Source organism: Pieris napi, chromosome 13 (genome assembly GCF_905475465.1).
Source record: "Pieris napi chromosome 13, ilPieNapi1.2, whole genome shotgun sequence".
Lineage (NCBI taxonomy): Eukaryota > Metazoa > Arthropoda > Insecta > Lepidoptera > Pieridae > Pieris > Pieris napi.
Window position 1 is genome coordinate 8,646,244 of NC_062246.1, and position 23,557 is coordinate 8,669,800.

Below are 23,557 nucleotides of genomic sequence, written 5' to 3' on the forward strand. Positions count from 1 at the left end.
ACAAAGACCTAGAGAAATTTTAAACGTGTAGATTTAGAACGATATCTTAAAAGCAGTAATATATATATACTGCAATATATATAGACTTTTATGCTATCTAATAACTATGCTAAATATAAAAATATTAAAACAAAACGTATGAGATGCTTAAGCTTATTTCTTTACAAATTAAATACACTACTACTATATTACTGGACAGTACAGTCTCGACGTTCATATGTAGAAACTAGTTAAGAGGAAAACTTTACAGTAAATATGCAGACATTGAAATTCTGTGACTTCCACGTTTAAAAATTCGAAATTTCATAATAACATTGACAGACACCCGTCGACTGCAGACGCGTTGTTATAATGAAGACCGGAAATTTGATTCGTGCGGATATTCCTAAACAATTTTAATATTTTTTAAATATTAACATCTTTTAATACTGGCCATTGATACGATTTACAAAATATGGTATTAAAGACTCTATGGCTATTGGTGCTTTATATACCCAGCAAAAGCAGAAAAAAGGAAGTAAAAGTTAGTCAATACTCTGGACTAGACTAATCTGAAGGAAGACTGTATTCGTCAATATCGCTTTTTCTAAGGCATCTCAATTAACTTTTCAAAACTGCGCCTCGATTTATCGTCGGCCTCTTGTATCTTTAAAGCCAGCATTTTAACGTTTAACTCTCGTAACTCCGTTTTTGTTACTTGAAGGTTTATTTCCTCTTTTTGATACATCTTAAATAATTTTGTGTCTGTCTTGCATTAAGTAAGAAAGCTTTGTGTATTGACTGAGCCATAAATAATCGTAATTATAATAAAAACCACGAAATTATTTTTAATCAGCACGTGAAAAATTGTCTTAAAATTAACTATAAAAAAGATTTAAGGGACATCACCTTTGAAATTAGATTTCCGCAAGATAACTCAATTTGATCATGATTATATTTCACATAAAATTGGAACGTTTTTAAGTAATAAGAGTGAACACTTTTTCCTCGGAAAGTTTACTTTTTTTCAAAATTTTTATACTGTTATTATTTAGTTGTGAGTTTTTAAATTATGAGCTAGGATTACAAAAGCAAATTTTGTGTTGCCGATTCTTTAAGAAACGCCCTTTGAGTAAACGAAAAATATCTTAAGATAACCTAAAAAAAATTAAAGTCTTTATTTTTACCGGAAGTAATATTAATACATCAGACTTTTCCTTTTAATATCGTTAGGTGTATAATGTGCTGACGCGGACGCCATCTTGTGGATTACATTAGGGCGTTAAATTTAACAGCTCATATGAACGTGTTCGCCAAATTGGATGGCGTCATACCGTGAAAACATACATTCATTAAGCTTAAATTTTCCAACCTGTATAATTTTAATTTTCGTAATTATAGTATACAAAAAAATATATCTACTATATTACCTACAAATTAAAATCTACATCTTTAAAATTTAACAACATTTATAATACTCTCACAAACTACGCAACATACAAATACAACGGATAAAGTTACTCACAGGGATCATTAGGATAAAAAGACTTCATAACTAAATACAAACGTCCAAAACCTTGAGACAATTTTAAGTTGAATCACGTGCTGCGTCCTAAGTTAATATTTGCCAAGCGACGCCAAAACGCTGCTAAGTCACCCCGACAGAATTAGATTACGAAATTGTAACGTAGTTTTGACTACAGAGTATAATAACGTTTTATCTTTATTACCATAATTTATTCTCGGTTTAGAGTTTAACTCTATAAAATCGCTTTGAAAGGACAACAATGGGCGAGGCATCGCTAACTCGTATTTTATGCTTTGACTTTGAAAACCGTTTTCTACAACTTTTTTCCTTCTAATGATGGAATTTCCAAAACAGTTATTAAAATGCCATTATCGGTTGTTAGTAACACGCCTTCAATTATCACACATCGTCTCGCGAGCATTACCTAGAGCGCTCACGATAAATTGACAGATTTATATATGTATTACAAAGAATTGTTCCATGTTAAAAAAGTTGTATTAGTAGTAAGTTGTGGTAATGTCGTTTTATCAAATAAAAATGACAATTCATAATAAATATATGAAAAATCAGTGGCGCTACAACCTTTTTAGTTCTGGACCTCAAATTTATCTGCTGTTTCATGATTATTTGTAAATCTAATAGGCAAGCAGGTGATCAGCCTTCTGTGTATTACACAAGCATTCGACTTTTTGGGTCTGAGGCAAGCCGTTATCCTCACGATGTTTTCCTTCATCGCTCGAGCGAATGTTAAATGCGCACATAGAAAGTACATTGGTGCACAGCCGGGGATCGAATCTACGACGGTTGAGAGTCGCACGCTAAACACACTTAGCCAACACTGCTCAATAAATTATGTCTCCCGTTATATTTCTAGGTGTAAAGCCATTAATAATAATAATCCAGTGGCGCTCCAGCCCTATATGGCTTTTGACCTACGAACGGGTGCAGTTTCTTATTTCTGTAGTTAATAGACAAGTAGGTGATCAGTCTTCTGTCTGACACGTCATCGATTTTTGGATTTGAGACATGCCGTGCTCACGATGTTTTCCTTATGCGAGCGAGTGTTATATGCGTAAATAGGCAAAAATTGCTTTGGTTTGAAATACAATGTTATCAATATCATGTTAAATTTTTCTTTTTCATTTTTGAGTTCGATAAATTGGTATAAATAACACGCGTAAATAAACATTTACAGTGCCCTACAAATGTAAACATTGACGTCGTCTTGTAAAAAAGGGCTTCGTGTTACGGTTCGGAAGCCGCAGAGATTCAATAATACTACCCTAAATAACACCTTGGCGACGTGATCGGAATCAAAGAAGCGTGTTGATATAGCCCCGTTTGGTTAGTGGATCACTATATTATATATTCAGCGTGAAGAACAAGTGACTGTTGTACACTATGTGTGTGTATTTCGTAAAAAAAACATACGCGTGCCATAATGAATTAAGTACAAATTTACTAGATGACCTGATGAGACAAACAAACGGCAATTCATTTTGATATATGTATATAAATAACTACAAAGTTCGTGGTATCTTAATCAGTTAAAAGCCTTTAAAATAGCAATTGTACTTCAGCAATATTTTTATAAAAGTTAAACACAGAGTCGCGATAAAACTTTAAAAACCAAATTCACACTCAGTTTTAATATTAAAGAATAATTACAACGCTTTTTATGCTTTTGCTACGCGATATTTATTTTCCGTAGAAGTGCTACGCTTACGTAGCACAGTGGGCGGCTGTAGTTTTTCTACATACGTATATATATACAGACTAGGTAATGAGAAAAAGATATTACTGTCTTAAATAATTTTATCTTTCTTGCATTATATAAGTAGCTTGCACTTCTTACTTACTTGTAGTGCTTAGTGCATTATTAGGAGGTCTTGAATTTGATTCTACCAAAAAAAAATATCTTGTTGCTAGGCACAAAAGGCTTATCGCTAAATAACTAGATTCCTAACAAAATAGATGTAATGTTTTTTGCATTTCAAGCCTCATTGAGTGAGTGAGTGGTGACTGAACTTTAAAGGTAAGCTTTGCTTTTTCTTCGTCAAGAGGGCATTAGTACTAATTACATATTGGGAGTAGATTAAAGCATGACCCAAATATACACTTTCAAAAAGCAGAAACTTTAATTTCTCGATGAACTTAAAGTTGGTGCATAAGCACAAAAAATGCGCCAACGGTATCAAATGAATCGTTCCATCTTTCTCTCTCCCGCCCAACTAGAAAGGAATGGATATGTAAAGGAAAACGAGCAATTAATCTAGGCGTGAAAAGCAACACTGAGAACAACTACTCATGCGGTTTTTATTAAACGCCCGCACGTTAGTCGGTGTTTCATTGGAGTTTTAAACTAGACTCGCTCGCGTGAATGCGAGCCTGCGATGATTAAAACTTTGATAGTGGTTATTAGGTTGTTCGAGAATGTTTCTAATAACGTCCTCTATCATAGAGACAGTTAAATTTCGTACAACGTTTGACACTGTGGATCTTAACATTTAAGGCCCAACACCAAAAATTGTGCATACTTTATGATATACTTATAATACATTATTTATATAGAAGTGCTAAAGTCAAACATTTACATTCTGTTAGATAACAGTGGTTAAATGCAAGAAAACTGCGATTTCCTAATTTCAAAAACCATATAATAATAAATCGCATAAAACGCTGGCAAAGACAATAATTAAATTATCTTTACAAAGTTCCTCCATGTTATTATCGTTTAAGTGACATCAAGGTCGCAATGAAAGCTTAAAAGCTCCATTATTATTCTATTACGTTTATTCCTAGACTTACGGCGAATCACGTGGGTAGACTTAAATTGAGACTAAGTTTCGAACGTGTCTCGGTTTCCAGATAGTTTTAATTGAGCTGTTGTTCACCTATTTGAAAGTAATAGAATATTATATTATATTAGGCTTAGAAAGACTTTATTAAGTGAAAACTACTGTATAACCTCTAAATGGACGTAGGGTTATAACCATTCAGTACGCATCTTAGGCAAAGAAATTAACAAATATAATTAAATTTACCTAAATATATATAGGTAAATTTAATTACATATATATTTATTTATAGTTATTACATAATAAATTTTATTTTAGGAGCAGTTTTCCTGAGTCAAGTTAGCTTTTAAAAGATCGGCCTACTGGTTTGCGAGTTATTAACGCTACAGAAAAAACACAAATACATAGGTAAATTCCAACTTTTGCGTAGACAAATTCAGTATTAAACATTGCAAATCTTTATATTGTGGCGGGTATAGTCGTTTTCAATGTAATATGTGTTTTAATTTTAAATATACTTAACGTTCAAGTATATAATAAGAGTTCATCGACATTTATTATCGTAGGTGGTACTGCCAAATGGTATACCATTAAGGTAATATGAAAGAATGAGACTCATTACGCAGGCAATCATTTTCATTAATATCTATTTGACTCATTAGCACGATTCCTGGCATCTGGCTTTATGCCAATTTCTCGTTTCTGTACTACAATACGGCGAAATGCATAGCAAAAACTTCTGTGTTCACACAAGTGTATTTATTGCAATGAATTCTAAAAAATAAATATATCATCTGTTCATAAATTTTCTTATCAATATTGTCAGCTATTTGATGTTACTTTTTTGCTGTCGTGTAAATACAATGGAAACCAACAGCAAGCAACACAGGTAATAAAAAAATCTATATTTAATAAAAAGTAAGTTTGTAAGGGCGTGTTGAGAACTAAACTCAATTCTCCTTAAGAAAGTAATTTATTGTTTTTCTTGATACAATATTGCTAATACATTACAGTAGGTAGGAACATACAATATGAGTAACCTAACATTGAACCGTAGTTACTATTTCACTCACAAACTATTGGCCATAAAATCTAATATAAATGCAGTTTTCATGTAACAGTACATACAGTAAATGTATTTACTTCTTTATCTAAAAGGTTTCGAGAAACTAAAGATTAGTCCACTTGAGTAACATGTAAATTTCAAAAGTTAATTATAAAAAAATATAAAATATATATAGAAAATGCCTTTTAAAAGCAAACTCAGACACGTGAACACGAACACCGTTTAGACGATAAAAAAACGTACATTACTATAGTGTCAAATGCAGCGCCGATATCGCCACCAATAAATTACCTCGAAACACACGGCGTGTTTTTTGCAAGTGCCTCGGACATTAAGCGGTGGTTATTTTTAAGTTTTTCCCAGTCTGTATTTTGTTTACATTTTAAAAGTCACCCTGGTTGACCGGTTGTTCCCGGTTAATCATATCTATGATTAATAAAGTTTTACGAAAATACAATAAGGACCGAAAAGATTTAGATTACTTATTAATAAACTTCACGATTTTAAATTGATTTGCAATGTCACACTTGACATGCATTAAACCGTAAGTTAATTTGAAAGGTTATCTTATTGAAAACTGAAATTTTAAAATTATTCAGTTTATGACAACATATTCACAACCTGAATAATTTGTATTTGGTATTTTTGACAGTCTCTAGAATAGACAAACTCTTTACTAAAGCGAAACTAAATGAGCACCTATTTTGCTATATAGAAAACGTTGAATAAAATGTCTCCGCTTAAGGTTCGTATGAGTCCTGTAATTGTTAGAACAATAACTTTATTTATTTATACGTCATTAGCATATTTAGGTTTAAGAGGCTCTGACAATTGCCAATAAAAATCCTCTCAACCCTAAAAGGCATAGCAGAGTCATTTCACAGTGTCGTAGGGTAATAAAATTACAAAAAATTCTGGAACGGTAAACGAGGGGTTGATATTAAATTCCTTTGTGAAATGCTTCGGAGCGCCATGTGCTATTCGTCTCATCTACTACAAAAAAACATTTCTAGCTGACAATGAATACAAAATAAATATGAAATTCACTACTTTATTAAAAAATTAACGCAGAAAGAAATAAGCGTCTGAACACACGGATAAATATTTGACAACCAATATATATATGTATATATATATATAAATATGTCAATCCTATTAAATTACCGGAATTATTTTACATTTGAAAAATCTAAAATACGCCGTTTACCGAATATATTCTATAAATGTGCATTCGAAACCTTTATCAAAATACGTTCTTTTAATTTGAGGAGACAGGTTACCGTATCGACGGGATGAACAATAAATGTTTTACAGTAACGAAACTCATGAACATTTTGTATTGGATTTTCATTCGGGACGGAGACAAATACAACAAAAGAAAAACCATGAAAATAGGTCCAGCCGTTCTAGAGAACAAACCCTTCTTTTCATATATTAAGATTGTATTTTAGAGATAAGAATCATATAATATAATACACGAAAACACGACCGCATACATCCTCCGGTCTCGTACTGGTGATTGTTTTACTTTTATATTGCAACGGTCATGAAATAATCAGGCCACCCACAACAGTGAGGGTAGTGAATAAATAATGTCGTGTATCATTTGTAAACATAATTAAAAACATATTCATTATAGTCAATGATGAAACTTCTCAGTTTCTTCGTAGCTTCGCCTTTCAACTTTAAATGACCTACAGAACGTGGCCTTAGAAATTTTTTAAAGTTGAACTTTAGTACCACTTACATAAGGAACGAATTGAATACCCTCATTATTCAATACAATGCCGAGCTTTAATTAAAATTTAAATAGTTTTCAAAAGTTCGGTATTATTTCAATACAAAAAGTGCATTGAGAACTCAACTAATTGGCGAAAAGTTATGAAATACGAACGCATTAGCGAGATTTTAACTTAGTTGGAGGGACATTTAATAAGTTAAGTCCGCATTTTGTTTGTAAGTCCGGGTAAAAAGTGGAAATGTTACTCTGTGTTCCTCAAGCAATTTTTAGTACTTAGTCTTTAATTTATAAAAGGTTTAAGAAACGTAAAAACATTCTTCGCAGTTCTCCTCGTTCGTTTCTGTTTTATTGTAATATATTTAATGTTTCCTTAAGCATGTGATTTATAAAGTATTAAAAGAATTTACACAGGAATTAGCTTAAGTATTTTGTTGTTAACATTGGTAAAGTTAATGTGTGTCATACATAAACAGTAGCTTCCCTTTGTCTGGAATAGAGAGCTAAGCTCAAAAGTTCAGATCAGCTCAGATTTTTATGCAAGAGGTAATAACGACGATAAGTGCGTGTAATGTTACACGCTGATAACTACGTCCAATAGCCTAAAAGGATCTATGTCATTGTATGTAAAAAATATATCAATACTCTTAAATTAGATTATATAATTTCATTAATAAGATCAGTTAAAGTTAGAACATTTTTAATTATGCCTTTTGGAGTCGGATATATTTTTATAACAGACCGTTATAGAGTGGAGAAGAAACTTCTGCAGCTGAAAGCCAGCAATTGGAAAGAGCTTGAACAGAACAAGGAGCGCTGAAAGCTCATTTCCAAGTCAAAAGCGTTTTTGGAACGCATAAACTTTATATAACATTAATACTATCACCGACTACTTTTACGTAAATCAATACTAAACTACATTTCTAGATTCAGTAAACGATAAACCACAGACACATAATCGTATAAAAAGCATTTACAGCAACATTAAGTCGCGTTCGTAAGCATCGCTTAAAAATTTCATTGATCATAAGTCATAACTTTAAGCTGTGATGCGCTTAAATCGCTTTATGGATCCAATTTTAGTGTTGCATGAAGCCTTGTTAAGCAGATTGACAACTAAACGAGAAGAGATTTCAAGTATGTAGTTTAATAATTTGAAACCAACATCTTGATATTTTGAACTTAACAGCAAGATTACCTTGTATAAAGTTTTCATTCCACATTATTAATAATTACATAGATATTCTTTAGTTTGTACCTAAATGAACACTATTGTTCCTTTGTTTATGAGCTCAGGTAAGAAAATCAATAATAATAAACGGTTGGATAATTGCATATGTATTTTTAGAGTTGATATATATATATAACATACAATATAGACAATTTAATGGATGACTTTGAAAGAAGCTGTTGTGCTCAATGGAATAAAAAAAATACACACGTTTAGTTACTTAATTTACATAAAAAATTAGACCTCCAAAGGGACGTGTAATAGGAAGCAGGTTTTCATATAAAAAGAGATTAGTACGTGAATTTACGCTCAATGGCTCTGTAAAAAGCTCGATTCCGGTTCATTTCCTGTGAGCTGACTTATAATGAACCCTGTTGGGTTGCGAATTGGGAGTTAACTACATAAAATACATTATATGACATTTGGGTTATCTAATCGCTTGCGTTTTTTTTTATTTAAGTATTTAAAAAATACTTTGGCTTACTTACTAGGCTAGGAGACAAACATATTTATCCATATCTGAACTAATTATTAACATTTAATGCAACTTCAAAAACCAAAAGAGGTATTATCTGATTAATTGACACTAACATCATATTGAAATTAAATTACGAAATATATCAATAAATAGATAATAATACCCTAATGCATGCTTGTTGAGAAGCAAAAATAATACGTAATATTTCAAGTTTAAAGAATTAAAAATTATTGGTAAATAAAATCAATAAAAAAATAACTTTTAAAAGAAATTAATACCTACTAAGCATATAATCAAGATTGGAGCCACAGCAAAGGTTGAGCAAGAAATAACTCCACTACAAACTTGGCAAGGATGAAATCTTTCTACCTGTTTTAAGTCCCAACAGAATCTACGACAAATCCTCTTACGGGAAAAGTAGTGAACAATCGGGACAGTGTCTTTGTTGACGTCACGCGAGTGAGCACTCGACTAAACCCTTTAAGAAGGTCCCGTCTAAAGTTAGAATTTTTAATATCCAGAGAAAATTTTGTTAAATAAGGCTAAATTTACCTGGTCCTTTCTATACAACGTGAATAAAATTGTTTGTTACCTGACTATATTAAATATACTATATATTTGTCAACATACAGCTTAAAGGGACTAGAAACTTAACTTTTCAGTTGAATTCCAATAATTTCATGTCATAACATAATTCGATAGAAGTACAATAAGGTACCTACTACTACCGAAATTGCACATTTGTTTGAAACCCTGTTCATTTAACAATTAAACTATTACGTTAACAATGCTATACAGCTAATCATTTGCTTATGTGACGTAAAATTATATATAATAATTAGAGCCACAGAATAGCGCTAAAATAAGTGCGACATTGTTTATTCTTCTTGCACCTCTTTGGCTCAGTTTTTTTCCAACAAATTTCAGTTTGAAAAATGATTTTATTGAGTTCAATGAAAAATACGCTTGAATATGTGTGCCATGTGCCATTTTGGCCCAGATAAAAATATATATATGTACACACATACATCGTTACATAAAACATTAACCTTTTACCACTTAAGATTAAAGAAAACACGTAGACACCGAAACCAACATACCTGAAACAATTAATTCAAACTTTATTATACTAAAAAAGGATTGTAAACAAATTCAAAAGGTGTAGAAAAAACTAAAAATATCAAATAAAAATATATAATAGCCTTATTAATAATACTTTTAACTATCAAACGAATAAAAACGTAAACGGGTCACGGGTGTCTTCATAAAGATCCCTTAGATTTCAGTACAGACATAAAATTAATTTCAAAGGGTCGTTTTCGTAATATAATTTTTAATTTCACTGAGAATCCCAAACCCCGATCCCTTTCTTAATTTCGGCCTTATTTGGATAATAATAAAATTGTATTTATTAACATAATTTATCTTCTTTTTATGGTAATATTATTTATAATAGAATAAAAGCGAATGACATAGTAAAAGACATCTACGAAAAGAGCTGCATAACTTATTCTTGTGCTAATGAGACAATAGTCGTGTGCCCAAAATTTATTGTCAATAGTTTAATAGTTTTAAAATCTTTTATACTTTAGACTCTTTTTACAATTCAATAAACATGACCACGATATTTCGTAACTAATGGAGTCTTATATTTATTTTATGAAAGCCGACAGAAAGTATTATTGTTTTAGTTTTATACTACGTTTATATTATATCTACAAAAGCAATCCACAAATACAATTGAGCAGCAACAAAACCAATGATCAAAAAACAAAGTCAGAATCCGGCCAATTTATTTTTTTGACAGGACTCAACAACCTTTACATATACAAAGACACAAATCTTTTAATCATAAGTAGGATTAAACAAGTAGGATCTATATAACTCTAACTATGACTTCTAGTTCGAGAAGGCCTGAGTCGCTGAAAAACAAACTAAACTTCGACAAGCGGATCTAACCAAAATCAAAATAGTGGATATCCTTACAAATGCGAAGTCGTAATATTTTTTACGCGCTCGTAAACTGTCATGGCCATTATAAAATTTTATGACACGGCAAGCACGCGTTACTTATAAGCACGTTACACATATCTAATTTATTAATTAAAGTAGGCCATTGGGTCTGAGTCTCTATCTAATGAGATTCTAAGTTCGACTGTTGTAACAATAAATGTTTTGGTTTGAAATTCATAAAGGTCTTAATCATAGGCAAAAATGTTGTTGCCTCATAGGAAGAGACAGCAAAAACATACACCATTTTAGGTTTCTTGGGGATGGTTTTTAAAAGCTTCAAAACAATGTTTACACTTGTTTCTATATGTAATTAAGTGAACTTAAAATAATGCCAAGTTGATGTGTAACTCGCTTTACGTGAGCCTGGTACGATGCGTCTGAGCTTAGTTTCGATTCACTGCGGTTTTATTGTTCGGAATATCGATTATATAATACTTTGTTTCCCCTGAGACTGCTTTTACTCCCAAAATGTATTACTTACTGTATACCTATTTATTGTAACTCTATTACAAAGTTAAAACAGCGATGTTTCATAAGAAAATACTTGTGAATTCTTATTTATTCTTAAGCTTTAATTTCCTCATTCTTAGCTAAGCTTTCAGTGGTAAGTTATGTAAATTTTAAAAAGTCCCAATTCGCAAGAACCCCACGAAAACTCAAGAGCCCCCTCAGCATCAGAATAACAAATACGTTTTTAAACACCTCACTTTACAAACAGCGAGTCATCATTTAAACGTTTGTGACGCGTTAAACACTCCGCCTTTTCGCCAACTGGGAATATTAAATTAGACCCTTTAGAATAATAGCCATCATTTAAACCAAAAAAAACTTAATAAGGTAATAATGGTCTCTCAATTTGAAACACAGGCAAGCAGGTAATACATTTACATTGTATTATTACTAGAAAACCTGCTTTTAGCCTTTCAGACAGCCCGTAGTTTTAAATAATATATAAGTTACTGCTGACCAGCTGACCCGACAAACGTTTTATAAATCATTTTTAGTGACAGTAAAAGAACCTAAAGCCCTAATGTCAAAGGGTGAAAATTGTTCAAATCATTAAAACAATTAAGTTTTAGTTTGATTAGGGTTATTAATTATTTAGGGGTATACAAATTGTTTACGACCTACTCTCAGACATACCTATACACAAAAAGAAATCATATAAATATGTCAAGTCTTAGACTTAAAGACTATGATCGATTAATTACCTATTAGCTAAAAACATTATGGAGGGAATACATAAATAATTTTAATACAATGAGTGTTCTGATTCAATACAGGTATAGTTTTCCAAATAACAAAACGTAGTAGCATAATTCTAAGAACCCCAGAGGGCGCTGTTTGTATCAAGGCATAGCAATAAATAAAGTTTAATGTTAACTAAATATATTTAACGGCCTCATTTCTCCGTGGGCTCGTTATAGTATACGTACGGTTTCAATTTAGGAACAGAAATAGCGAAGCCTCTGTTAGTCCATGTAATATGTCGTAGGAATAAATTTATTGCTACAAGCACGAGTAGAACAAAATGTTTATTTATATACTATACTTTGATTAAACAAATGTTAAAACTTTGTGTGTACCTCGTGCTGTAAATTGTAATTTCCTGGATTATAAAAATACGTCTATCAATATTTTAACATGTCAACAGTACACAAGACTAGACAATACGAACCAATTAAACGCAAGAAAAAGCTCATGTCCATCTACTTTATATTATTAAAATTGTATAATTACATATTGTATACTTTTCTAATTTCTAGGTTTATTTAAATTCTCTTATGAGTAGATGATATCTTGTATCTACTTTTAAATAATTTAATAAGGCATACATAGAATATGTAAAACGGTAATACAAAATATTCAAGAATTTTCGGAAAAACTCAGCAGATATTGCGTATTATTAAAATAAGAAACCGATATCTTGGAATACCAATAGACTCAGCGGTCACTAAGGTCAGATTACAAATATTAAAAAAGCCTAAGTGAATATCTTTTTCGTATCGTCCTATTTTTATCATACTAGAGGGATACCTCATGTATGATTAAAATGTTAGACCAGCTTTTGACTACGCTATATATCGTTCGTATCGTTTGATCAACAAATGAATTAGATTAGATTTTCATTCATCTTTAAAGACCCGTGAGTGGTGTGGTTATCGATATGCAGAATACGTGTTGGGATAAAAATGGTATCGAGAAAATATCTGCTAACCCTTGTGTTTCCTTCCTACTGCTAACGCTAGGTAGGTACAATACCAGAAAGTGCGTTTTTAATTTATATGTAGGTACTATACATTTTGCTCAGTTCACATTTTTTTTCAGAATCGACACTATGTCAATAAGAATTTGTTTTCAACAATTTAATAGATAGAGGACAAGTGTAATTTTTAATGTGTGCCCTCAGACTGATTTAGCTTTTTAATAAGATTACGAAACCGTGAGTGCACACATTTATCTCTGGACTATAAATTCTTTGGATTTTTTATAATCAACTAAAACTCACCAGGTATTCAGTAATAACATAATTATATTGATTTAACCTACTAGTATAACAAAAGGATAAAAGTCATCACGATATCTTCATAGAATAATTGACATACAGAGCACATATTAAATAGGTACATAGTCGTTTAGCGAACAAACCAAGCGTTTCACAGCTTCCATACAATAAAACTAAAAGCACGTAAGCCACATCATAGGAACTCGTAAATTGTTCGCAGTAATATTAACGGTCGGTACTATCGTTTAGCATCAAAATACTGACAGGTCAGGGATATTGCTAAACGTAACTAAGATTAAATTAAAGTCAATTAATAATAAACAGGACAATTTATTCTCTCATGAATATTTTCCTTGTTTCTGTGGTGTCATTTAGAAAATAAATAAACAATGTGTTAGCTTTTAATATTTATTTAGTTAATTCTAAAAAAAAATTATGAAACATTCATAAGAATCTTACTACAAGTGCGCATGTGCATTAGTTACTCATTTGACTCGTTCGGTTGTTTACGAATTGACTCAAACAACTACCCGAAGTGGGAAAGTCGGGTCGGAGTAGGGAATAGATTATAAACGAGGTTGTAACACATGCGCACGGGCAATTCCTTTGTTCAAGTTTGAAGTTATACAGTTTACGTAAAATCAGTGAAGTGAATTATAGTGAATCAAGTCATCATGTTAGTGTATAATTTCCTACCCTAATAACTAGATCAACTAGCCCTTACAAATGATTATATAGCTACAACAACAAATGTTGAATTACGGAAAGTTGCGAACCTGGGCCACGTGTTGCGCCATGACCGCTAGCACCTCCTTCAATGACTTATAACAGGCGTGTTGGTAGAAGGAAAAAAAATTGGCTTTGTAACGTTAGGGAGTGGAGAGGTATTGCGATTGGGGAAGAGTGCTGCATCTGGCGCAGGACAAGACACGCTTCAACAAACTGATGGCCAACTTCCAGTAATGGCATAGAAAGAAGAACTGTAAAAGTTTGGTCCTAGTGCGTGGTATGATATTTTATTCAGTCAATAATCAAATATACCTAAAGATACTAATAGTACCACAAAAGAAACCAAATCTACCACTAATGAGAAAAACATTAATAGATGTTAAAAATAAATGTGCGAGCAGTGTTGGCCTAGTGGCTTCAGCGTCTTCACTTTCATTCACTCTCATGATGTTCGATTCCCGGCTATGCACCAACGGACTTTGTCTATGTGCCTTTAATACCCGCACATACAGTGTAAACATTGCGAGGCATACCTTAGACCCAAAAAGTCGACAATATTATCACCTATTAGAAAAACAAATGATCGCGAAATAGAAACAAAAATCTAAGGCTCAGACTTAAAAGGTTGTAGCGCGACTGTGTGGTTAAAATAGAAAACCTGTGTATATTTTATATTTAAGTATAGCTAATTTAGGAGATTTATATTATAAAGATAATGAATTTGAAGCGCACATCCTGATGTCAATTTCGTAATGGTAATCCAATATAGAATGATATGACGAGTAAAACAATAATTGCGTGCTTCTAAGCCAATGCCAAAATAAACAACGCGAAATGACTCACATTCAGATAGGGTTGGCAACCTTTTTGCAAAATTCCGAATTTAATTAAATAACTAAATTAGACTAAAATTTTGACGATGAATTTATATATTAATAAACAGAACATTATTTCTATTATATATACAGGTAAGACGTTCAGAGGTTTATGTTTTTATAAAATAAATTGCATTCATATACTCATGATGTAAAATTCACGAACTAAACAATTTGTTTTAACTCTGAAGAGCCAGCCCTGCTAACCATAACATGCTAAGTAATAAATAGGTAAACATTTACTTTTAAAACAAGTGAGACGTATTATTATTAATGCCCTATTCATAAAGAAAATAAGTTTAATTACACCGTTTTAACTGAAGTACTAATCTTTTTTTAACACAGTATAAAATAAACACAATTTGACAGAAAGAGACGAAAAACCTTAGAATAGTGCAATAAGATACGTATTTTTTATGAAAATGAAGTAAGAAGTAATTTATTTGTATTATGTTTGCTTCAACTTAAACATTAATAAATCTATTGAGCAAGTAGTTTTTGCAGTTATATGCACTTCACCAATAAACATATAAAAACATTTATTTCTTCACATCTATTCAATGAACAAAAAGCCTGTCGTATATACTCTATTCAAAGTACAAAAAGCATTTACATAAACCAATAAGTCTCCTTGAAAAACATCTTGGCATAACCCAACTAAACAAATTACACACTAACATTTAATATTAAAATGTCATATCGCAAATTAAACATCAACATAAATTAAAAGTGATAGTTTTATGATTTCAACGCAGCAATAACACACGAGCAACTATTTTATTTAATTTCATACGCTATTACATTGAAGATTGCATTGGATTTATTTGGCAGACGAAATATAGTGTTAGAGTTTTGTGGTGTGAAGAGCTTTGACATTTCACTAAAACTAGTTTTCGTTTTCGTTTCAACACTTGATCGTGAATAGTGAAGTCACTTTGCAGTCTGCATTCTTCTAAAGAAAACTTTCTCCTTGTTGAGAAACTAAAATAGTCTTCGAATACGATTCCTAATACACTATTATTTTATAGCACAACCAGGCTTACACCTAATGTTCAGTGATAGTGGACTCACTCAGGCTGTAAGAAGAATTGCGAGTGCGTTGCCGGTCTTTTATTAATTGTGTTGCCTCGACGGACTCTTATTTGAAAAACTATATGCCTTTTTTTAATATTCAAAGGTGTTTCAAATATCAATTAATTAAATTCTTGTTGTATAAACACTAAAGGGCTCATTTATTACTAAACTGCCGTTTTACAATTTATTGGCTACAAGTGTAAGATAATTAGCTAAATCGATAGAGTATGTATCGAGTATGGAGGTATGAGAGAAATAGAGCTTCAAAAACGCTCCTTGTGATCGAGCTGACATATGTAGTTAGAAAAAAATAAATCAAAACTTTTCAATAATTATCATATAACCTCTCTATAAATATATTTCAAAAAGATATCTTTAAAACACATTTAATGCTTACTCAAGCAGATTTTAACGCACAGGCTTTAGTTACACAAATACACATCCACACCCACACTTTATATGCATTGTCTCTGTCATATTATTGTTAAGTCTGTACACCTTCTAATTGACGTTTCGATTTAAAAATTATTTTGTATTATAGTTAAATACGCTGTAAGATTTTTCTAAATGAATAGCATTTTAGCTTCCAAACGGATGAACCGATTTCTTTAAAAGCCAGTATATTTTCATGAGTTTTCGGAATTTTAAATCTTAGACCTTTTTATGAAGCATTAAAGACAAACCTTATTTAAAATAAATGACAACTGCGACTTAATAAATAAAATTACAAACTTTATTTATTAAGACGCAAATTATTATTTTGACAATAACTCTTCCTGTGTACGAATTATTTTGTTCATATCAATTTTCAAAGCAGCGTCAATGTTCAGCCAGTATAAAATCGAATCACTCCCACCTACCATCTGTCTGTTTGTCGTAATTATTTTCTATGTAACAAAATTATTCATCAAAGGAAAATTCAAACATATGGTGCCAGTTTTCTATTCACTTAGTAAAATGCTTTTAACAATGTAACATATAAATTAGAATCAAATTTCATGTTTTTTCTTTCCCCCCTCAGTTGAATGCGGAGATACCAAAATCTGAAGCCGTAGTGATGGAAACTTTTGGTTTTCACGGAAATTGCCTCCATATATAGCTAAGAGCCCTACCTATACCACACCACTGCTACGATGTGCTAACACGTTATAAAATAAAAGACAGTTAGGTCAAATTTGCGCAAAATCTAAAAAAAAAACACAAACGATTCAAAATAACAGATGCGATTGTGGCAATCTTATACCGGGCAAAAAACTACTGAAAACAACGCCATGATACCGCTTCTAAGGCCTAGTATAAAACTCTCATATTCTATTATCACTTAAACGCTTCATACAACACTTACGATAGTTTTAACCATAGACTTAGTATATACTGGCGTATAGACCAACAAAGCGAGCGAGGGTGAAGAAAATCCCTTACGGAAATTTGGCAAGATAGAAAAGGATAGCGAATCCAATGAAACTGTGACTGGTTTTGAATGACAGGTCATCACAAGTCGGCACGCGGAGAAACAACCCCTTAGTATTTTGGATTTTTTGCGTACATCGTGGTTTATTTTCAGTAAATCTAATTGTATTCAACAATGGTTACATGTTCTGTGAGTGATTGTGGTGTTAATAATAGAAATAATCCTGAAAATTGCACATTTCACAGGTAAATACCCAAATCGTCATCACTGGCATGACGCGTTTATTTTTGGTTAAAATTTGTCTTTTATCCTATATAAAATATAAAATAATGCCAATGCTTTTGTTTACTTTCATATTTTGTATATGTGGAAGTCCATTTGTTGATAATTTACATGATTTTAGTGGATAAATATTTCATCAATTAATTTTACATGTACGCTAGGGATTGACTCAAATTAATCGATAGAATTATCGATATTTTATCTTGAATGTTACTTATGAAAATAAATGCTTGCTTACGTTTACCGTCTCGTATCTGAACCATTTTGCCCAATTTTGTATTATTTGTCCAACAGATTCCCTCTAGATACTATACTAAGAGGAAAATGGTTGAGATTAATTGGGCGCGTTGGTTGGAATCCAAAGAAGAACTCTACCATTTGCAGCAAACATTTCCCGGACGAATATAAAAGAAAAAGACGAATAAATACAGTTTTAGTTAAAGGAGCCATTCCAACTTTATTTGTACCAGTAAGCATATTGCTATTTTACGAATATCAATAACACCTATAAAAACATTGATATACGCTAGAATTGGTGAAATTTTAGGGCCTATTGCGCCAAACGCTTTGCCGGTTTGTTGGCGTTGATCGCCTGGTTCATTTTAAAATAATTGTAAAAAATACCAGATTTTCATCCAATACCTTTTTATTCTAATTTTATAAAGTTTATTTTTTTATTAAATAATGATGTATTTTTTTCTTCACATTTTCAGGGACATATAAAAGAGAGAATCCCGTCATCGTATATCAATCGGGACATCTAGCTCTACCTTCGATATCACAAGCTCCAGAAAAAAGTATTCAGCTCACACCAAGAACAAAAAAGCTTATTAGCAAAAACGATGTCGTAGAGTATATAGCAGGGTTTGTCGTAAAAAAAATTTAAATTTAAATTTCTTGCGAAGAGTGCTGCAATGCGTTACAGTCCTCCCGTCAATGTAGTAGCCAAGAATCCTTCATAAACAAAAGAGACTTTTCATCTAAGGCTGATCAAGGCTTTTTAACATACCCTTCAAAAGATGTGATACAACTTTGTCTAAAAATAGAAAAAATTATTCGTGAAAATAAAAAAATCACTCAAGCTATTGGGAAATCTACAATTTGCAAAGCGGTACTTCTTATATTAGAAGATAATTCCGGCTTATTTTCGAGTTTGGAAAACCACAATTTGGACCAAGATATTTTAAGTGATCATAGGTATTATTAAATACAATGAAATACGTTATAGAAATTTACTTTGACATTCGACTTAAGTATGAATGTAAACTTAATAATTTAGGAAAGGAAACTGTAAGGAACCAGTTTAATAAGATTGTTCTGTTTAAAGGTCAATAAATTAAGAAGCAATGAAAAAAGTTGTTTTTTTTATTAATGCATTTTTTTTACATAATGTCATAATTATAATCTGGACAAAAACAGTCTATGGAACAACTTTCTCCAAGGGTCGAACATCTAACTTCAATAAGTTATCGATAGTCCTCCAAAGTAAAAGGTACATCACTAGCTAATGCACACACTGACAAATCAAAATTGGTCACGCTTTATCGAGCTGCCAGTTCGTCTATACGCCAGTATATACTAAGTCTATGGTTTTAACAGCCAAAATAAAAAAACGACTACAGGTAACGATAGATCTTCTAAAATAATTGTCTTTGTTGAAAGCTATGTTTTGAAATATCGTCTTTTCGGTCACTGTAACGTCTCACCGCATGACGTATAGGCACAGGAATTGTAGACTAACACTCACCTAGGTAAGGTAATGTACGAACTATACGGTTTTGCGATTACCTTGTTCACATACCAATGTATGCTTTACCATCATATTGACGTGTAAATGAATTTAAAAAAAAACGAGCCCAATACTGTCTTCTATTTCCGCTTGTACCAGTTAGTAGCGAACCGTTTTTAAAAGCGATCACGGGTAACTAATTATCCAATAAAACGAATAAAAGCTTTTAGATCTAATATTACAAATCGTTACAAGAATAGCACAGCCCTAAGCAGGATGAGGAAAGGTTGCCAACTAAATGATTCGTCGTTTACAATATTTTTCAAGCTAGGAGATTGACATATTGAAATATAGAAACACTGGCAGTAAAATACCAAATAAGACTTACATCGAAAAATATTATGTGCACGGACCAAGCTTTAATAATAATGCTTCTGTATTCTTCTGTAATAAGTCCAACCAAGACCAGATTGACCAGTAAGTGGTTGTCAGATGAAGTAGGTAGGCAGGTTTGGCTCATACTTAATGGTTAAAAATCGCAAGCTTTTTACATCAGCGATGTTGTTAGTCGCGCGTGTACAAAGTGCCTAAGCTGGCGTAGAGCCAAAACGTTGATATTGTGCATACTTTCGTTGATTCATCCGGGGATTATTCCGTGCCACGGGCGCGTCATATCTGCTTGGATTGCTTGATTAACAAATTAATTTTAATATTTTACTTCGGCATCAGATTTGTATTGTATAATCTTTCAAATAACCTTACAAATAATACGCGTGAATAATATTTTCGTTCCCGAATTAAAATAATATGTTTTGATGTATTTTTGCATAGTACAGGCTTTCCGCGGTCTGTACTATTGTTTAAAATTTAAATTTTATTACAAAGCATAGGACACCATGTCTCATACGTTTGTCTCAAATTTTAATGAAGATAATATAATTCCTTTACTTTCAAAGCCACCCGTTGGCTTGCGGCTTGGTTCACAGTTTGACATGGTAAGTCGGTTGCGTACGCTGTTCTGTTTGTGGTATGTGGTTGTAAAAGTTTATTTGTATGTTAATTTCATAAAATATTTCAATTCCCAGAAATTGTGTCGTTGCTCTACGCAAGTACTACACTTATACGTTTGTTTGATAGCTATAAAAGTTTATTAGAAAGTTTTACAACGCTCTATCATAAAATCATCTTGACGACACCGGATAAGAAATTGAATTACATTTATCCTCAACGTCAATAATCATACTGGTGTATATTTTATACAGATAATCTTATCACAAAACCTCTCGGAATTCCAACCATTATAAAGCTTGCCCTTTACTCTCAAAATAGCCAAACCGATTTTAGCAAAGCTGTTAACTTTTTCGACGTCTAGACAGACCAATGTAGGTCTAAGATTTATACTCAAAGCGGGAACTAAATTAAAATAGATTTTCACGTGTACAAAGTTCCACCGATATATTTATTTTTACCTTTCAACTAAATGATTTTTAAACAATAGTTGTTACAAGGAAACACATGTTTTTATATAAAATCTTACAATTTACGGATGCGGCCAGCAAGTGGTTTTTAACGAACATTAAAAAATGTATTCTTATTTGTTTTGGTTGATTAATTACAGAAATTAAATGAAATAATTACGAACGAAAACAACTTTGATTCAATGGCAATAGTAGAAGGCTATGTCTTTGACAAAACATAAAGAAGAAAACCAAGTACCTTTTGGTACATAAATTGTTAGTTAATTAAGCCAGTGGAAACAACTAACAGCTGCGCGTATCAATCAATGATGGTTCACTGTTATTGCTAGAATCATTAGATGGAATATATCTATAGTAATGTAAAGAGGGATAGTTTGTGAGGTTGCAGTGGGTAATTTCTATATCCACTGGACAGAATTTAAAACTTCTTTTAAAAATAAAAAGCCATGTTACTTGTGTGTGTCATGGGGTATATATTTACCTGGAAAATCAAAAGAGTTTTTCGTCAGAAGAAAATCGGTCGAACGGAAACTCTTCTTACAAAACGGCTGTGTTCTAGAGAAAAATTGTAGAGCTTGATATTGCTTACAGCTCTAAGCGGCAGCATATGTATTATAATTAATATCGCAAAACCACAAGGCATCATTACAAAACATTCAATAAACGGTATCTATGTTATTTATATAGACTGTTATTATTATGTGCACCGCATCAAAGGCGTAAATAGCCAGATGGTATTTGTTTAGAAAGGACTGATTTTTGTAACGCTCGTAGTCTTAGCCAAATCTACCAAAACTAATCAACAAGAAAAGAAAAACGTTTTCCGGAATCCATTTTCGAAGACTATTCTTATCAAGAAATCATAGCTGTATTCAAATATAGTGGTAGGGGAGCCCAAGAGGGGATTTCGGGATTTACTAAAGCGCGGCAGATTAATATATAGGGGGATACCTTGTACCCGGTTAAGTACCTCCACAAAATATGAGGCCCATATATAAAGCCGCACGTGAAGGAGACAGGATCAGTTTAGTAAAAAAAAATTGACCATCAGAAATTCCCGAGCGCATCAGATTAAGGTAGGGTGAGTTAATTACATCCTAAAAAGTGTATATTCCACTAATCTGACAATTTGAGAGTGACGGAAAAAAAGGGGAGGGCAACAAAGTTGTAAAAAAAAAACGTCATCTCGACATTCTCGAGCGTAGCTAATTTTTTTTTTATTTTGAAGGAAATAATTCAAGAATAATGAAAAATATATAATCTGACGATTTTCGCAAGCCGAAATAACAAAAATTCGTCGATAAAGTTAAATGCGTGCAGCTGCGTGATGCCTACATTTCCTTAAACCGATCGGAATTTACTAAACGGCGTTCTAAATATTTCCCTCAAAATTACATTTCCTGTGAATTTGAACCGATTCGGACCGATAGATTTTGAGAAATTTTGAAAAATCTTAAAAAAATAAGAAATATTTTATTTTAAAGTGGTTTCTTTATCGATCAACTTCAAAAACTAATCCGCCTTTGAGCTTAAAAAACCACGTCGATCGCCACCAAGCTGGTCAAAAGCGGTTGATTCGTTCGAGAGATATCGTACACGAAAGAAACCCGAAAAAGTGTTTTTTCGGGATTACTCCGAAATTTGTGGTTCGATCAATTAAAATTGCAAAGTTATTTATGAGGATGATAAAACTGCGTCGAATGCCGCCAACCGCGTGAAAATTGCTTGATCCATTCAAAAGTTATTGCGGTTTGAAAATTCCAAAAATAGTGTTCTATGAAACTTCTATCAGACTTTCGAGCTGGGAGAGCTCAAATGCATAGAAATGTTATTTCTTTGAACTCAGCGAGCTGAAAATATCAATTTTAAGCGCCCAGGAATGGAATTAGCGGGAAGTTGCAGGGATGGCCCTTTAGGTGAACCGTTTTTCTATTTTTTTTTTGGCAGATCAGGCGAATCCCTCTAGATAATCGTCAGATTATGAGACAGTACGTTTAGAACATAAAGATGAACCACATATATCTTAATCTGACGCGCTTGAGTATTTCAAAATTGCGATTTTTTTTTTGCAAATTAAGAAAATGGCTGTGGGTTTGCGTCCCATCGAAATCGTCAGATTAGTGAATGAGAGCTTTTTTTTGGTGCACTTAACACTCCCTTAGAAAATCTGACGCGCTCGATAATTTTTTTTTTTTTTTAATTTTCAACCCTTAAATACAACCACCCGCATCATGCAAACGATCAGATTAACATACGTACATTATTAAAAATACGTAGGGCATAGATGCTATCAATATCTGACGCGCTCGAGGATGTCCATGCAACAGTTTTTTTTTACATATTTAACTATCTATAGCCGCTTCCCCCACCGATGAAAAGGAATTTATCATATAACATTTTTTTCTTCTTTTTATCTAAGCTTTGCATCCCAATAGGTCTCTACGACGCTCGAGTAAATCCCCATTTAGCATCGTGGGCTCCCCTACCATAGGGAACATTTATATTCTAAAGCCTGAAGAATTAAATGTACATATTTAAAATGATTCATAAACAGAATGAACCCAACATTCGAACACGGAAACAAACGTCTAAATGTATCTTCTGTCACTAGTCTATCCGCGAATATTGTCAGTTAAAAATAA

At 32.3% G+C, this 23,557-nt stretch overlaps 1 protein-coding gene and 1 long non-coding RNA gene across 3 annotated transcripts in view; one reads left to right on the forward strand and one right to left on the reverse strand.

Moving 5' to 3' along the window:
* LOC125054971 (heterogeneous nuclear ribonucleoprotein L-like) overlaps positions 1 to 23,557 on the reverse strand; it is a 222,099-nt gene that overhangs the window by 182,232 nt on the left and 16,310 nt on the right. The window lies entirely within an intron of this gene.
* On the forward strand, positions 17,408 to 18,468 carry LOC125054972. The gene is made up of 3 exons (XR_007117803.1): positions 17,408 to 17,671; positions 18,003 to 18,177; positions 18,422 to 18,468. It is a non-coding gene; the product is annotated as an uncharacterized LOC125054972 (long non-coding RNA).